The sequence below is a fragment of the Salmo salar genome, chromosome 26 (genome assembly GCF_965601325.2).
Source record: "Salmo salar chromosome 26, fSalSal1, whole genome shotgun sequence".
NCBI classification, from domain to species: domain Eukaryota; kingdom Metazoa; phylum Chordata; class Actinopteri; order Salmoniformes; family Salmonidae; genus Salmo; species Salmo salar.
The window spans coordinates 10,353,792-10,370,415 of record NC_138316.1 but is presented as its reverse complement, the minus strand read 5'-3'; positions in this window follow the sequence as shown (position 1 = coordinate 10,370,415).

Here is a 16,624-nt window from a genome sequence, read left to right as displayed (position 1 = left end):
ACGGAAGTATGGGAACAACAGTCTGCCGTATGCTTCAGTCTGGAGGAGTTTGTGGCAGAGGTAACGTAGGTTTTCGATGCTCCATTGTCCGGGAGAGAGGCTGCCCGGAAGTTACTCCAGCTTTGGCATGGCTCCCGCAGCGTGGCAGACTACACAGTGGATTTCCGCACGTTGGCAGCTGAGAGTGCCTGGAACCCGGAAGCATTGTTCAGCATCTTCTTCCACATAAAGGATGAGCTTGCTGCCTGGGAACTACCAACGGATCTCGACTCGCTCATCGCCTTGACCATTTGGATCGATGGGCGATTACGGGAACGAAGGAAGGAAGGAGAGGAGATTCAATTTCACTCGCCCGTCCACGGACTCCACCTCACCTCCGAGGTATCCCGGAAGTCCCCTGTTGCTGGGAGAACCTGAGGCTACCCGAGTTCCCCCAGGAGCCTCCGAAGATTGCTCAGCCACCTCTTCCCGAATCCATGCAACTAGGCAGAGCTAGGCTGTCTCCAGCTGAACGGCTATACAGAATTCACACTAAGAGCTGCCTATATTGCGGGACTACTGGTCATTTCGTCTCCACCTGTTCACTAAAATACCAGGCTCACCGGTAGGAGCGAGTACTCTCCTCTTACTCGCATCCCTTTTCATGCCATGTTGCTGTGGTGGAACCAGTCAAAATCTCTGGGGCTGATGAGAGATTATGAACGCTACCCTGGCTTCGAAGCTGGATATCCCCACTCAGCCTCTATCCATTCCCATGGATGTTAGAGCAATGGACGAGCACTCTATAGGCCGGGTCACCCACAATACCACCCCTATCAACCACAGCAAGATGATCCAGTTCCTGCTCATTAAGTCTCCTCAGGTTCCCGTGGTATTGGGATTCTCCTGGCTCCAGCAACACAATCCCCTCATTGACTGGTCTGCTGGTGCCATCATGGGCTGGAGCCCATTCTGCCACGCCCATTGCATGAAGTCAGCGCAGCCTGCCCCGGGACATCTTCCTGGGGCCTCGGAAGTTGCCCCGGACCTCTCCGCCATTCCCGCGGCATACCAGGACCTCTGGGAGGTGTTCAGTAAGGCCCGGGCCACGTTGCTGCTGCCGCACCGACATTATGACCGCGGGATTGACCTTCTCCCAAGCACCACTCCGCCCCGGGGATGACTATACTCTCTGTCTGGACCGGAGACCAAGGCTATGGAGACCTACATTGAGTACTCCCTAGCTGCAGGGTTCATCTGTCCTTCTGCCTCCCCTGCCATTCCCGCGGAGCACCAGGACCTATGGAGGTGTTCAGTAAAGCCTGGGCCACTTCGCTGCCGCCGCACCGACCTTATGACTGCGGGATTGACCTTTTCCCAGGCCCCACTCTGCCTCGGGTCCGGAGACCAAGACCTACATTGAGGACTCCCTAGCTGCAGGGGTCATCCGTCATTCTGCCTCCCCCGCCGGTGCAGGGTTCTTCGTTGTGGAGAAGAAGGACCTAACCTTGCACCCATTCATCAACTTCCAGGGTCTCAAGGACATCACGGTGAAGAACCGCTACCCGCTACCTCTCATCTTCTCGGCCTTTTAGCTGCTCCAGGGGGCCACCGTGTTCTCCAAGCTGGACCTACAGAATGCCTACCACCTGGTGCGATACAGGAAGGGGATGAGGGGAAGACTGCCTTCAACACGGCCAGCTGCCACTCCGAGTACCTGGTCATGCCCTTTGGCCTTACCAACGCCCCTGCTGTGTTCCAGGCTCTGGTTAATGATGTTCTCCGTGACATGTTGAACCGGTTCATCTTCGTCTACCTTGATGACATCCTCGTCTTCTCCCGCTCCACCCAAGAACATGTGCTCCACATCCGACAGATTCTCCAATGCCTCCTGGAGAACCAGCTTTTTGTAAAGGCAGAGAAGTGCGAATTCCATTGCTCCACAGTCCCCATTCTGGGTTACATCATCGCTGCAGGGAGCGTACAGATGGATCCCGGGAAGGTGAGAGTGGTGATGGATTGGCCCCAGCCTATGTCCAGAGTACAGCTGGAGCGTTTCCTGGGTTTCGCCAACTTTTATCGTTGCTTTATCCGGGGCTACAGCACCCTGGCCTCCCCCCTGTCTGCACTTACCTCTGCTGACCAGGCGTTCCAGGATCTCAAACATCACTTCACCACAGCTCCCATCTTGGTTCATCCTGACCTGTCCTGCCAGTTCGTGTTGGAAGCCGATGCTTCAGATGCCGGAGTGGGGGCTGTCCTGTCCCGGCGGTCTTCCCTGGATCTCAAGTTGCATCCCTGCGCCTTCTTCTCCCATCGCCTCAACACCACGGAGAGGAACTCCGATGTGGGGAATCGTGAGCTTCTCGCGTGAAGATGGCGTTGGAGGAGTGGAGGCACTGGCTGGAGGGGACGGAACATCCATTCATTGTGTGGACTGACCACAAGAAACTGGAATATCTCCGCACCGCCAAGGGCCTCAATTCCAGGCAGGCTCGGTGGGCCCTACTGTTCTCCCGGTTCATCTTGTCACTCTCCTACCGGCCGGGATCCAAGAATGTCAAGCCGGATGCGCTATAGCCCCACGACTACTACCCTGGATCCTGAGACCATCCTTCCCACCTCGTGCATGGCGACGGCACTCAGCTGGGGAATAGGGAAGCAGGTTTGGGAGGCGCAGCCTGACGCGGTCCGCTCCGCCGTCCTGGAGTGGGTCCACAACTCCAGGCTTGCCTGCCAACCGGGCTCCCGTCGGACCCTGGCTTTTGTGCGTCAATGCTTTTGGTGACCTTCCATGGTTCCTGACGTCTCCGCATTCATCGCCGCTTGCACGGTCTGTGCACAGAACAAGACTCCTTGGCAAGCTCTGACTGGTCTCCTCCAACCTCTGCCTGTCCCTCACCGTCCCTGGTCTCACATGTCCCTGTACTTTGTCACGGGTCTCCCCCCGTCTGATGGCAACACTGCCATCCTGACCATTGTGGATCAGTTTTCCAAAGCCCCCCACTTCGTTCCTCTCCCCAAGCTACCCTCTGCCAAAGAGACGCCCCAGCTCATGGTACCGGATCCATGGACTGCCAGTTGAAATGGTCTACAACCGGGATCCTCAGTTCTCGTCCCGGTTCTGGAAGGCGTTCTGCACCCTCATTGGGTTGTCGGCCAGCCTGTCCTCTGGGTTCCACCCCCCATCCAACGGCCAGTCAGAGCAAGCCAAACAGGAACTTGAGACTACTCTGCTCTGCCTGGTCTACGCCAACCCCACCACCTGGAGCCAGCAGCTGGTGTGGGTCGAATACACCTTTAACACCCTTCCCTGCCTATCACCTTTTGAGTGTTCCCTGGGGTATCAGCCCCCACTCTTCCCTGAGCGGGAAGAAGAGGTCGGCATACCTGCCCAGATGTTTGTCCGCCGCTTTCGTGGTACCTGGAGGAGAGCCCGGTCGGCCCTCCTCAAGACCACCTCCAGGTATCGACGACAAGCAGATCGCCATGGGGACCCCGGCTCCCCGGTATCATCTCGGGCAGAAGGTATGGCTGTCCACCCGGGATCTGCCCCTCTGGGTGGAATCCCGCAAACTCTCCCCTGTGGCTGGGATTGTGGATTGTCCCAGGTTTGTGGCTGTCTAGATCCCTGCTGTTTGTTGTTTTCATTTTTCCCGTGACCTGCTCTGTCTGGATCTGCGAGTAGTAACAGCGTAACCTACGTTGCTAGCTACCATGACAAAGACCAAAGCCAACAGGAGTACCGTTGAGGAAAGTGGTGTCTCTATCACACATGAAGGATCTTTTAAACGAACAAAAAGAGACCTGCAAGCAGCTGTTAAAATAACAAGAAAATAGCTTCAAGTGTTTTGTCCAAAACACAAAAATTCTACTTAAAAGAATGGATGACCTGACCAGAGAGGTCCAGGACCTGAAGAACAGTTCGCAGTTCTCCCAGGGTCAGCTCGATGAGTTGAAACAGGAGAACGGCAAGATGACAGCAATCTGTAAGTCAGTGAGAGAGGACATCAGTTCTGTGTGTGAATCCATGATAACAATGACAGATAAATCTCGAGGGACAATCAAGGCGGAACAACATGGTTGTGGACGGAATTGCAGAATCTCCACATGAAACCTGGACGGAGTCTGAGGACACAGTGAGGGAAATTATCTCTGATAAATTGAAGATGGACCACAGGAAGATTGAGGTGGAGCGCACCCACAGGACTGGAAAACCCACCACCGACCCAGGTGATAGGCCCAGGCCGATAGTGGTCAAGTTCCTGAGGTTCAAGGACAAGGTAGCTGTTCTGGAAAGAGCCAAGAACTTGAGAGGAACGTATATCTTCCTCAACGAGGACTATCCTTAAGCTGTGCGCCAGAAGAGGAAAGAACTGATCCCAGCCATGAAAGCTGCCAGAGCGAGTGTGGACATTGCTTACATCTGCTTTGACAGGCTCATTGTCCACCCTCCCTCCCGGAAGCCTGGAAGGGATGAGAGAGCCAAGCCTATGGGTTTGTAGCTTCAACCTCGCAGCGCACACAAACACACCAATTGATTAATGGACTGCTGAATGTATATTCTTTTATCTTGCTTTGTTTGCTCTTTTCAGTATTATGTCTATCTCTGATAAGCTACCCATGAAAGGGATGAAAATAGCTCATATTAATATATGTAGCCTTAGAAATAAGGTTCATGAAATCAATAACTTGCTAACATCACATAACATTCATATATTAACCATTTCTGAGTCTCACTTAGTGTCACGCCCTGACCTGAGAGAGACGGTTTATTTCTCTATTTTGCTAGGTCAGGGTGTGGGGTGGGCATTCTATGTTTTGTAATTCATTGTTTTGGGCTGAGTATGGTTCCTAATCAGAGGCAGTTGTCTATCGTTGTCTCTGACTAGGATTCATACTTAGGCAGCCTTTTCCCACCTGTGTTTGTGGGTAGTTATTTTCTGTTTTGTTATCTGTTACCTGACAGAACTGTTGGCTGTTTGTTTGTTATTTTTTCTTTAGTGTTCTGAGTTAAAATAAATATTCATTATGAACACTCAACACGCTGCACCTTGGTTCCCTCTCTACGACGGTCGTTACACTTAGATAATTAATTTGATGATACATCAGTAGTAATACAAGGATATAACATCTATAGAAGAGACAGAAATGCTTATGGGGGAGGTGATGCTGTATATATTCAGAGCCATATCCCTGTAATGCTTGGAGAAGATCTTGTGTCAAGTGTTATTGAAGTGTTGTGGTTGCAGGTTCACTTGGCACATCTAAAGCCTTTTCTTTTGGGGTGATGCTATAGGCCACCAAGTTCTAACAGTCAGTATCTAAATCATATGTGTGAAATGCTTGATAGTGTATGTGATGTAAACAGAGAGGTAAACTTTCTTGGAGACATGAATATTGACTGGTTTTCATCAAGCTGTCCGCTCAAGAGGAAGCTTCTTACTGTAACCAGTGCCTGTAATCTGGTTCAGGTTATTAATCAACCTACCAGGGTGTTTACAAACACTACAAGAACAAGATCATCCACATGTAGCGATCACATTTTACTAGTGCTGTAGAACTTTGTTCTAAAGCTGTATCCGTACCCATTGGATGCAGTGATCACAATATAGTGGCTATATCCAGGTAAGCCAACGTTCCAACAGCTGGGCCTAAAATAGTGTATAAGAGATCATACAAAAGATTTTGCTGTGTCTCATGTGAATGATGTTAAAAATATTTGTTGGACTGATGTGATGAATGAGGAGCATCCAGTCGCTGCACTTGATGAATTTATGAAATTGCTTCTTCAAATTATTGATAAACATGCACCTGTTAAGAAACTGACTGTTAGAACTGTTAAGGCTCCATGGATTGATGAGGAATTGGAAAAACTGTATTGTTGAAAGAGATGGGCAAAAGGAGTGGCTAATAAGTCTGGCTGCACATCTGACTGGCTTACTTACTGCAAATTGAGAAATTATGTGACTAAACTCAACAAAAAGTCCTAATAAAATACTAAATACCAAATACCCAGTTTATCGGCCCGTTTCCCATCTCCAAAGTCATTAGCCCCTCTGCTGTTCATCTTCTGTTGCCCCGTACCCTTCGTATACACCCCACCTTTCATGTGTCCAGAGTTAAACTCATGTCTCACAGCCCTTTGTCTCCTGTGTCCTGACCCTGAGACTTCCTGCCATTCTGGACCCTTTGCACCTTCTCTGGATTACTAACCCCTGCCTGCCTTTGACCTGTCGTTTGCCTGCCCCTGTATTAGGGAAATAAACGTTTGTTTCTTCGACACTGTCTGCATCTGGGTCATATCTAAAATGTGATAATTGGGTCATTGAAAGCCTATTCAATGCATGTCGTCTTGTAAAACAACATAACCCCGATTTGACCTAAATTCTTAAAACATGACGTATCAGAAATTATTACTCCAATTATCTCAAGAAAACAGACTGAAAATGGACACAATAACGGTTCTTCGCCATTATGATATGATTGTTTACTGAAAGTATATACCTCAGTTGGTGTTGTTTTTTCATTAAAAAAGACAATATATTTAGCTATATAAAGATATATTTACAGTTATTTCACACCTGACAACAAAAGCATATGGCAAATATTGTCGGTCATTCACTAGATTCACTCTATGTTCATTCATCCACCATGCTAAATCTGTTACCATGGCATCCGAAAGGCTGGTGTCTGGAAAGCAGAGTGTAGTGTTCCCGTAATGACAGCGGAGCCATAGGTGCCTCAGTCAGAACTGGATGCTACCAGAGTAAGTGGTGAGTCATTCAGGGTCGTCGTTTTATCAGGAGTCCATCCCTTTGAAAACAAAAAAAGTAAAGCAATGACTTTGATAATAGTGCCAGTTCTTATTACATTTACATTTAAGTCATTTAGCAGACGCTCTTATCCAGAGCGACTTACAAAATGGTGCATTCACCTTATGATATCCAGTGGAACAGCCACTTTACAATAGTGCATCTAAAAATTTTAAGGGGGGGGGGGGGGGGTTAGAAGGATTACTTTATCCTATCCTAGGTATTCCTTAAAGAGGTGGGGTTTCAGGTGTCTCCGGAAGGTGGTGATTGACTCCGCTGTCCTGGCGTCGTGAGGGAGCTTGTTCCACCATTGGGGTGCCAGAGCAGCGAACAGTTTTGACTGGGCTGAGCAGGAACTGTGCTTCCTCAGAGGTAGGGGGGCCAGCAGGCCAGTGGTGGATGAACGCAGTGCCCTTGTTTGGGTGTAGGGCCTGATCAGAGCCTGAAGGTATGGAGGTGCCGTTCCCTTCACAGCTCCGTAGGCAATCACCATGGTCTTGTAGCGGATGCGAGCTTCAACTGGAAGCCAGTGGAGAGAGCGGAGGAGCGGGGTGACGTGAGAGAACTTGGGAAGGTTGAACACCAGACGGGCTGCGGCGTTCTGGATGAGTTGTAGGGGTTTAATGGCACAGGCAGGGAGCCCAGCCAACAGCGAGTTGCAGTAATCCAGACGGGAGATGACAAGTGCCTGGATTAGGACCTGCGCCGCTTCCTGTGTGAGGCAGGGTCGTACTCTGCGAATGTTGTAGAGCATGAACCTACAGGATCGGGTCACCGCCTTGATGTTAGTGGAGAACGACAGGGTGTTGTCCAGGATCACGCCAAGGTTCTTAGCACTCTGGGAGGAGGACACAAGGGAGTTGTCAACCGTGATGGCGAGATCATGGAACGGGCAGTCCTTCCCCGGGAGGAAGAGCAGCTCCGTCTTGCCGAGGTTCAGCTTGAGCTGGTGATCCGTCATCCACACTGATATGTCTGACAGACATGCAGAGATGCGATTCGCCGCCTGGTTATCAGAAGGGTGAAAGGAGAAGATTAATTGTGTGTCGTCTGCATAGCAATGATAGGAGAGACCATGTGAGGATATGACAGAGCCAAGTGACTTGGTGTATAGCGAGAATAGGAGAGGGCCTAGAACAGAGCCCTGGGGGACACCAGTGGTGAGAGCGCATGGTGCGGAGACAGATTCTCGCCACGCCACCTGGTAGGAGCGACCTGTCAGGTAGGACGCAATCCAAGCGTGGGCCGCGCCGGATTATGCAGTCAAAAGGTGCCTGCAAACTTCAAAGTTCTAGTTAGACCCTTGGTTGATATGACGTCATCGTTTTGTAATTTGGTTATGTACATCACGCCAAAAAATCGGAGCAAATGATGGTCAAACAGGAGTGTGGGGATAGATACCTTACGGGACTTATGGATCCATGCGAATGGTCAGACGTTCTGACCTTCAAAAATGTACATTGACCTAGTAAAGCTACCATTGTAAATAGGCTACCAGGATCAATTGGGCATTGTCATAGGATCTACCTCAGATAAACCTGTCAAATCAGACTGTTTCTGTACATACCTGACAGTATACAGTAGAAGCAATTTCTCCTTATCTTGTGTTTCAAAATGATAATAATTACAACAGATACAGAGGCACAGTATTAGTAAAGGTTATGTAATATAATGTATCACAATCTAAGGTGTCAACCCAGCTTCATCACATTTCCCCTGCTACGAAAATATCAGGTAACTTCATGATGAAATCAGCTCTGTGTCACGACTTCCACCGAAGTCGGCTCCTCTCCTTGTTCGGGCGGCGTTCGGCGATCGACGTCACCGGCTTTCTAGCCATCGCCGCTCCATTTCTCATACGTCCATTTGTTTTGTCTTGTTCCATTACACACTTGGTTGTCATTCCATAATCACACTGCATGTATTTAGTCCTCTGTTCCCCTCCATGTCTTTGTGTATAATTGTTTATTGTTATGTGGATATTGTCAGGTGCCATACTTTTGGCACGTTATTGTTTTTATGAGCTGTTATTTTTGGACCGGAATTAAAGTACGCCTGTTTACTACACTCTGCTCTCCTGCACCTGACTTCGCCTCCTGTACACACCCCTAACACTCTGCCTCAAATTATTCCTTTTGGAAGTGTTTCTTGGTAAGCCCTTTTGTTGGATTTTTGCCGTTGTTGTAGAAAACCTGTCCTACTTTTGTCTGTTTTCTGCAGCGTGGAGGCCTACCTGAACTGAAATCAGCTCTCTGTTGTTGCTCAGCCTCTGGGTAGCTTCAGAGACATAAAGGTCAACGTGTTCAGAGCTGAGGGGCACATTATTTGGAGGGGTGGGATACGCCTGTCCTCTCCGGTGACCCTCTTTCACTGTGATAATGATAATGGGATGGGTGTAGTTGACAGGCTCTTCTCCTCTCTTACTGGGATTAGAGGAGAATGCGGGACAGGCAACCTATTGAAATATTGGACTACATTGATCAGTATCAGGACTCCTGAGGTTTTAGCTGTAGAGGGCGTGTTACACAGGTGTGCTTTGTCTACCAGAATCCATGACAGTACAGGGATATTGTTACTTTCCTCCCGCACATAATTATATTTTGTGACTCCTCTAGTTTCTTTCAACCAGGCCCTGTCATCATGTTCCAGAGAGTTCTTACTGGTAAGTACTCTCTCACCCTGTATATATACAGGTTATTGTTCTATACATGTTCTTCAGTATGCAAGAAAGAGGCTTAATGGTCTGCTCATTGGAAGTATAAGAACAAGTCACTGTACAGTACACAATGGCATACATGTTGCATAAGGGGTTTTCTCCCCAGAGTAAACTACATAGATGTGTCATTGAGAAGAGGCAACCGAATGTGTTGTACTTCTGCTTTAGACGGCTGGTTTTGGGTGTCAGTATATTATAATGGAGTAATTCATATTTTATTGTATTTTATTCTTCAGTCCTTTCGGGTTTCATGTTTTCATTTAACGGTATTTTCGGAAACCTCTGAAACAATGGGTACAATTAAAGGACTTCTGTACAGTATGAGCATTTGATTTACAACTTTCTGACGCGCATGTGTGTGCGCTGACAGGATGGGTACAACTGAAAATAATCTTTAGCTTGCTTAAACCCAATTGGGAAGCCAAGTTGTACCCGGTTACACCACATAGGACAGTATAATCACAACCCACTCTCTGTGCAGCCCTGTCATTACGGGCCAGAGAGCGACATCAAGTGCTACTCTCTTTTGAAAGGCGGTGATCATACGCTGTCTCTACATGAGTAACTGCTCTCCACACTCTACGTCACTAAATCACTGTCTTTGAGTCCCACTTTTTACTATACCGGTGCTTCTCGAGTTGAAATCCTTGTAAATGTCTCAGTTGGACAATACTCCTCTGAATCCGTCACCGATACCCTCTAGAGATAGGACCTCTAATTGGACATACATATTAAAGACCACCACGACAGGGACAGGTAATGAGTGTTGTTAATGGAGAGGATGTCACACACTGATGCCATCTGTTTTGTCACGTACATGGGTGTCATGCACCCTCTCAATCATGCATTGCTCTTTTGTCTTTCTCAATAAGGTAGGGATTAATCTTTCGTGGATGTGACAAACTTTTACGCAAATTTTACTTCTGGGCAACCGAGATTAGGTAGGGATATACTTAGTGGCCAGGCTAACAGAGTTGGCAGATGATACCGCCACAAAAGGGACATAAATTGAATAATATTGGATGGCAATCCCTGAACAATATTCCGCATGGCTCTAGCTTTGGCTGATTTACCATTCATTCTGTGAAATAAGAAGAACACAGAGGATCATTGAGGCCAGTCAGTTATCTTTGGTAGGAGTCAAAGTACTGGCAGCGATCAGCGACGTAAAAACGCGCTCCATGGCAGCAATGCAGTTTAAGCTCTTTTGTCAATAGTAGAATAAGTAGTATCTATTGCTCACCCTTTCACAGTCCAACCCCTCTGTGCCTCTCTTTCTTTCAATCCCCCTTTATAATAATACATTATATGTGACAATCACAGGTGTCTGTTTCACAGAGTTAAGTTTCCACCCGCAGTTACGTAAGAGGCCGTTTGTAATTACATAATGCTTTGTCTGAGGTGGACACAAAAGGGGAAAAGCTGAGGGAGATGCACTGTGGGTATGAAGAGGTGAGACCTTTGGTCTTCTTGGTCTTGGTATTCAAGCCACACTGTGAACAAAGCAGTGAGGTGTGTGGACAAATAGTAATGTTGTGGCAGGCATGTTGTCATGTTTTATGCTACGTTCCACTATTCACCTCGTATTTGCATTTTACCAAGGTAGCGCTTGGTGATATTCTAACTACATAATAATTACATAACAACTAAGCTTTTGTTTGTCTGGGGTACACAAAAACCAGCAGTGTTTAGTACCATTGTGCACCAGCTACTGTAGTTGATTGCAATTGAATTCCTCATAGTCCAGACCTGGGAATTCTATCTTTGCTCTAGCCTGCAATAGCATCAACAGCATTGGACGTAATTGGCATTATGTAGCATGACCATGGTTCCACCTTCCTGCTGCTCAGTCTATAAACCACCACGATTACATGACGTTGTACATTCAGTCATACAGTACCAAACTCTTTCATCTTACAGTAAACCAGTGTTGACAACTTTGCATTTGATGTCATACGTCACCTTTGCATTTGATGGTAATAATGGGGCAAAATCTGGTCAAGGAAACTTCAGGGAATTTATGGTACATTTCCAACCAGCCATCATCTGCATTGGGATGGGGTTTACAGCCGTACAGGGCGGACGTAAGAGCTGTGGAGGGGCTTCAGAGAGGCAGTAAAAAGGCCTGAGGCAGCCATTTGAAGCAGCGTTAACAGCCCTCTCCTGCCAGGTGTTTTCATTGCTATGGCATTATGTTTTAACTATCATTAGCTACAAGAGTGAGAGGAAGCCATGGTATACCTGAAGTATTTAATGTATGGCCTGACATGAAAGGACTGGGAATAGGATATACGACATCCAGTGCACATTGGTGAAATTTGTGTTCAATTTCAATCCTGTTTAAGCCATGTTCTATCATCTTGTCTTGTTGCTGCTTTCATCTTGTCCTGTTTTAGTCACACTTTCATCTTGTGTTGTTGCGACAAAGAGTAGTTGGCGAGAATATATGGCAGTGAGAGTCGTGCTGTCCTGTATAATGACAAAATAGCTATGTTCCTAGACAAAGACAAAATTAATAAATCTAACAGTGTCCTCATCTCATCTCTGGTCCTGCTGCTTTTCATCAAATGTTGCCCCTGTCTGTATTCTAATTGACCAGGGAATTATAGGTAATCACTGAGCTACTTGAAGCCACTCTTACTCTCGACAAGCGATGGCTTCATCAGACCCGGGTGAGGAGTCATTTCCAGTTAGAATGGGCTCCTAATTAGGGATAATAAGCTCACTTCAAGAAATGCAGAACTGTCAGCTTTAACTGTTCCTGTCCCTCCTCATCTCATTGACTTCTTTTAGAGAGGCGCTTGCATAAATACCAGGCGAGTCTTGAACAAGATCACTGCTTTTTAAACAGCCACTGTTACAGCTGCCAGTCTGGAGCATAAAAATAAACAAATGGTCAAATGACAGAAAGTGAGCGGTGCGTAAGTGATTACTAATTATTTCCCCCTGTTAGCATGTCAAAAAGGTAAGGAGAGACAGGTAAACATGAAGCAGAAATTCAATGTGACCTGCCTTAGGCCACACATCACAGGATTTTGAGAAATTTCTGAGGATTTAACCCAGGAATGAATTATATCAGTGGGTGTTAAACAGTACTCATTACAATGTAAGCATACTAACAAATATACACTGAAAACCTGGGGGATAGCCTACTTGACAAAACAAGGGTTCAGAAATACATCTGCAGGTTGCATTCTGTTCATATGCTGGTTTGAAATGACATAATATCACACCACATGCAGTTCACAACACCTTCACACAAAATAATGACTGTGATGTATCATGGGGCAGGTTTTTACAAATTAGGGCACCTAAACAGTCCCTGAAGGAGGGGACAGAGAGTGGAATGGTAACATTAGCTGAGGATCTGGAGGAAATGGTGGAGAGAAAGAACCACAAGAATGGGAATATTTTCCAGGATCAGGTGGCCTCTGTCCACCTGAAGTGCTGTTAAAGACCATTGCATAAAAATCTTCATTATTGCTCTCTCCTGAAAACCACCAGAGCTGCATAAAGATCCAGATCATCTGTTTACAGTGACACTGTGATTTGTTTGACTGAGTAATAACAGGCTTAGTGATCCATCCCCTCAGCGGAGGTGGTACAATCAGGTAACCAGGTGTAAACTGAATCCGGCCCAGGGATCAGAGACTACAATCAGCTCGGTGCAAGAAGTGAGAAGTGTCATTGTCAATCGTCTCTCAAGATAAATGTGTTCTTCAATTCATGTCTTTAAGTCCGGCAAAATAGGTAGTTATCACACAACTAGGCAACTCGTTTAAGTGATCAGTCAAGGATGTTATCCAACTCAATCAAACTAGCTCTCACACTTTCTGGTTATGGTAGTGGATCTGAACCTGACGCCCTGCTGCGTAAATTAAGCCTGGCTGTGAGCTGAGACAGCTCGGTTCACCACAGCACTATACCAGAGTAGCATCCTCTGGCTGACACACTCAGCCAGCCACACTACACTACTCCTCTCATCACACACACACACACACACACACACACACGCACACACACACACACACACACACACACACACACACACACACACACACACACACACACACACACTGAACCTGACGCCCTGCTGCGTAAATTAAGCCTGGCTGTGAGCTGAGACAGCTCGGTTCACCACAGCACTATACCAGAGTAGCATCCTCTGGCTGACACACTCAGCCAGCCACACTACACCACTCCTCTCATCACACACACACACACACAGTCAGTCAGTATATCACTGCAGTCAAGAACACCCTGCTGCATCAGGCCAGACAAGGACAGCAGGCCTTCCAAAACCTAAAATCCACACTCTCGGTCAGTTAAGATGTCTCTATCATTCTGATGTATTTACTGTATACAGAGTACCGTATACTGTAAGAAAGTGCACATAAGAGACATTAGAATAAGTATGCTCTTTATTAAATGTATGAATCACCTCACTGCATATCGGTATGAAACAGTGCAGCGCATGCAGTATTTTAATATTTCATGATAAAAGGAAATATTAGGGAATGAACATTATGTATAATAAGGGTTACATGGAGAAAATCAGACTTCTCTGAAATGAAAATGGATGGCACTCCATTCAACAAAATATATTTGTGTCACAGGCGTCAAAGTGAGTAGACCAAGGTGCAGCGTGGAATATGTTCATCTTGAGTTTAATGAAGCAAAATGAACACTTTACAAATTAAACAAAAAATGACAGCAGACAGTTCCGTCAGGTACTTACAACTAAACGGAAAATAACTACCCACAAAAAAACAAGGGAAAAACAGGCCGCCTAAGTATGGCTTCCAATCAGAGACAACGATAGACTCCTGCCTCTGATTGGAAACCATACCCGGCGAAATCATAGAAAACAAAACACAGAATGCCCACCCACCTATCACACCCTGGCCTAGCTAAACAGAGAAAACACAGCTCTCCTAGGTCAGAGCCTGACAATTTGACCTAAACCATCCCTGAACGCTTGAAAAAAAACAAGTGATCCTCCCCTATACAGCCCCACATTGGAGGTGTCACAATACACATAAAACCTAGCAGTCAAACAGGGAAATGGTTCCAATCGTTTTTCCACCAATCATTTTTCCCATAGGGAATTTTCAAAATACTTAAAATAAGGGCTGTGTTTCGTGTAGGCTTACTCTGGCGTGACATTTCGATAAGCATGTAAATCTTTCTCGGACAAGGTGACTTTTACCAATATATTCGGCTCTATTTACTCTCAGATTCAAAAATACTAATTCACATCAAAATAGACATCATGCAAGACTACAAATCCCTGCAAGCTCCTGCACGTCATCTCGAGCTGACACCTTTGCTAACAGGTATTATGACAACTTAAAACTTGCACAAGACAGTTCACAGAATTGTCAATTGAAAGAAATGTAGCCAATTTATTCATTACAACATTTTGCTAACATCAGAGAGTTAATCCAGAGATTCTTACCTTTGCCTCAATTTGGCAGTCTCATCCAGATCATCATGGCATTTGTAGTTTTTTATGATAGCCACATTAGCAGCTAATTAACATTTCATTTTGGCGGGGTACATACAGGCGAATATATTTATAGTCACCAGATTTACACGGTTATCAGAAAAATGAATGATGGAAAAATGATTGGAACCATTTATTGTCTGACTGCTAGGTTTTATGGGTATTTTGACTCATACTGTGGTACTCTATACCCAAAATAATAATAAAAACCAAGCGGATAGCAGAGAACATGTCTTCCTTTTGCCCACACTTCTTGGACAGGCAACAGGGCTGCGGGCCAGAAGGTTTTGGGTTCACAGACCCCCGTGGACAAAAGTAGGGGTGGAAAGATCCCCTTTGTATTTGCAGGTGTGAGAAAAAAATTGCTTTTATAAACATTTCTTGCAATTCTACATAATATTACATATTAGCGGACATTACAGGCTAAGAATGGACAAAGAGATAGGAGAGATAGGCCTATGTGTTCATCATATCATCTTTCTCCAATGCCAAATCAGTGTGTCTTTTTTGCAATGAAACTGTCCCTGTTTACAAATATTTAAATCTGAGACTTCATTTAGGAATCTGAGCATGGTACCCTAGACAGAGTAGGCCTACCATTTAGAAAAATGTAAGCTTTAACTGCTGGCTTCTCTTCTTCACTGGCTTAACCCAACGAGAGAAGGTTACAAGTGTGTCCCTAAAAGCTGTCTAGGTTTAAACATCTTCTATTGTAAAGGAAGTGAATAGCTTTAATCAATTGATAGTGACATAATTAGATTACCTCACAAGCAAAGTTAGCCTCTGAATGTCAAAGAAACAAAACAATGATATCCCCATATGCATCAGTGTCACCACTTTGCCAGGTATTTTACAGTTTGTTTCTAGCATAAGCATTGCGGACCAAAGCACTGTTATTGATCAATTTATATAATCGGATCCGTTTTATTTTCTTCCAATTGTTCTTAAATCTTTAACTGTCGTATTCTCGAATTAAAGGTATGCCTATTCGGCCTCCTGAGTGGCGCAGCGGTCTAAGGCACTGCATCACAGTTTTGCAGCGTCTCCACAGCCTGGGGTTCGATCCCAGGCTCTGTCACAACCGGCTGTGACCGGGAGTCCCATAGGGCGGCGCATAATTGGATCAGCGTCGGGAAGGTTTGGCTGGTGGAGGAGGGGGGAGGGGGGGGCTTTACTTGACTCATTGCGCTCTAGCAACTCCTTGTTGCCGGGAGGGCGCCTGCAGGCTGACTTCAGTTGAATGGTGTTTCCTCCGACACATTGGTGCAGATGGTTAAGCAAGCGGGTGTTAAGAAGTGCGGTTTGGCAGGTCATATTTCGGAGGATGCATGACTTGACCTTCACCTCTCCCGAGCCCGTTGGGGAGCTGGAGCAATGAGACAAGATCGTAATCATGAAATTGTGGACAAAAACAGGGGTAAAAATGAAAAGGAAGGCCTATGGCATACCATCTCATAATCCCTCAATTCAAGTCTTGGTTTTAACTTAACAGCCCATCACTGACATCAAGGTAGGCTATTTAAAGAGTGCATGGTGGGTGGAGGAATTTACCAATAATTCTATGGATATCGCAGTCCATTGCCTAATTTTGTCTGTCAAACAGGTAGG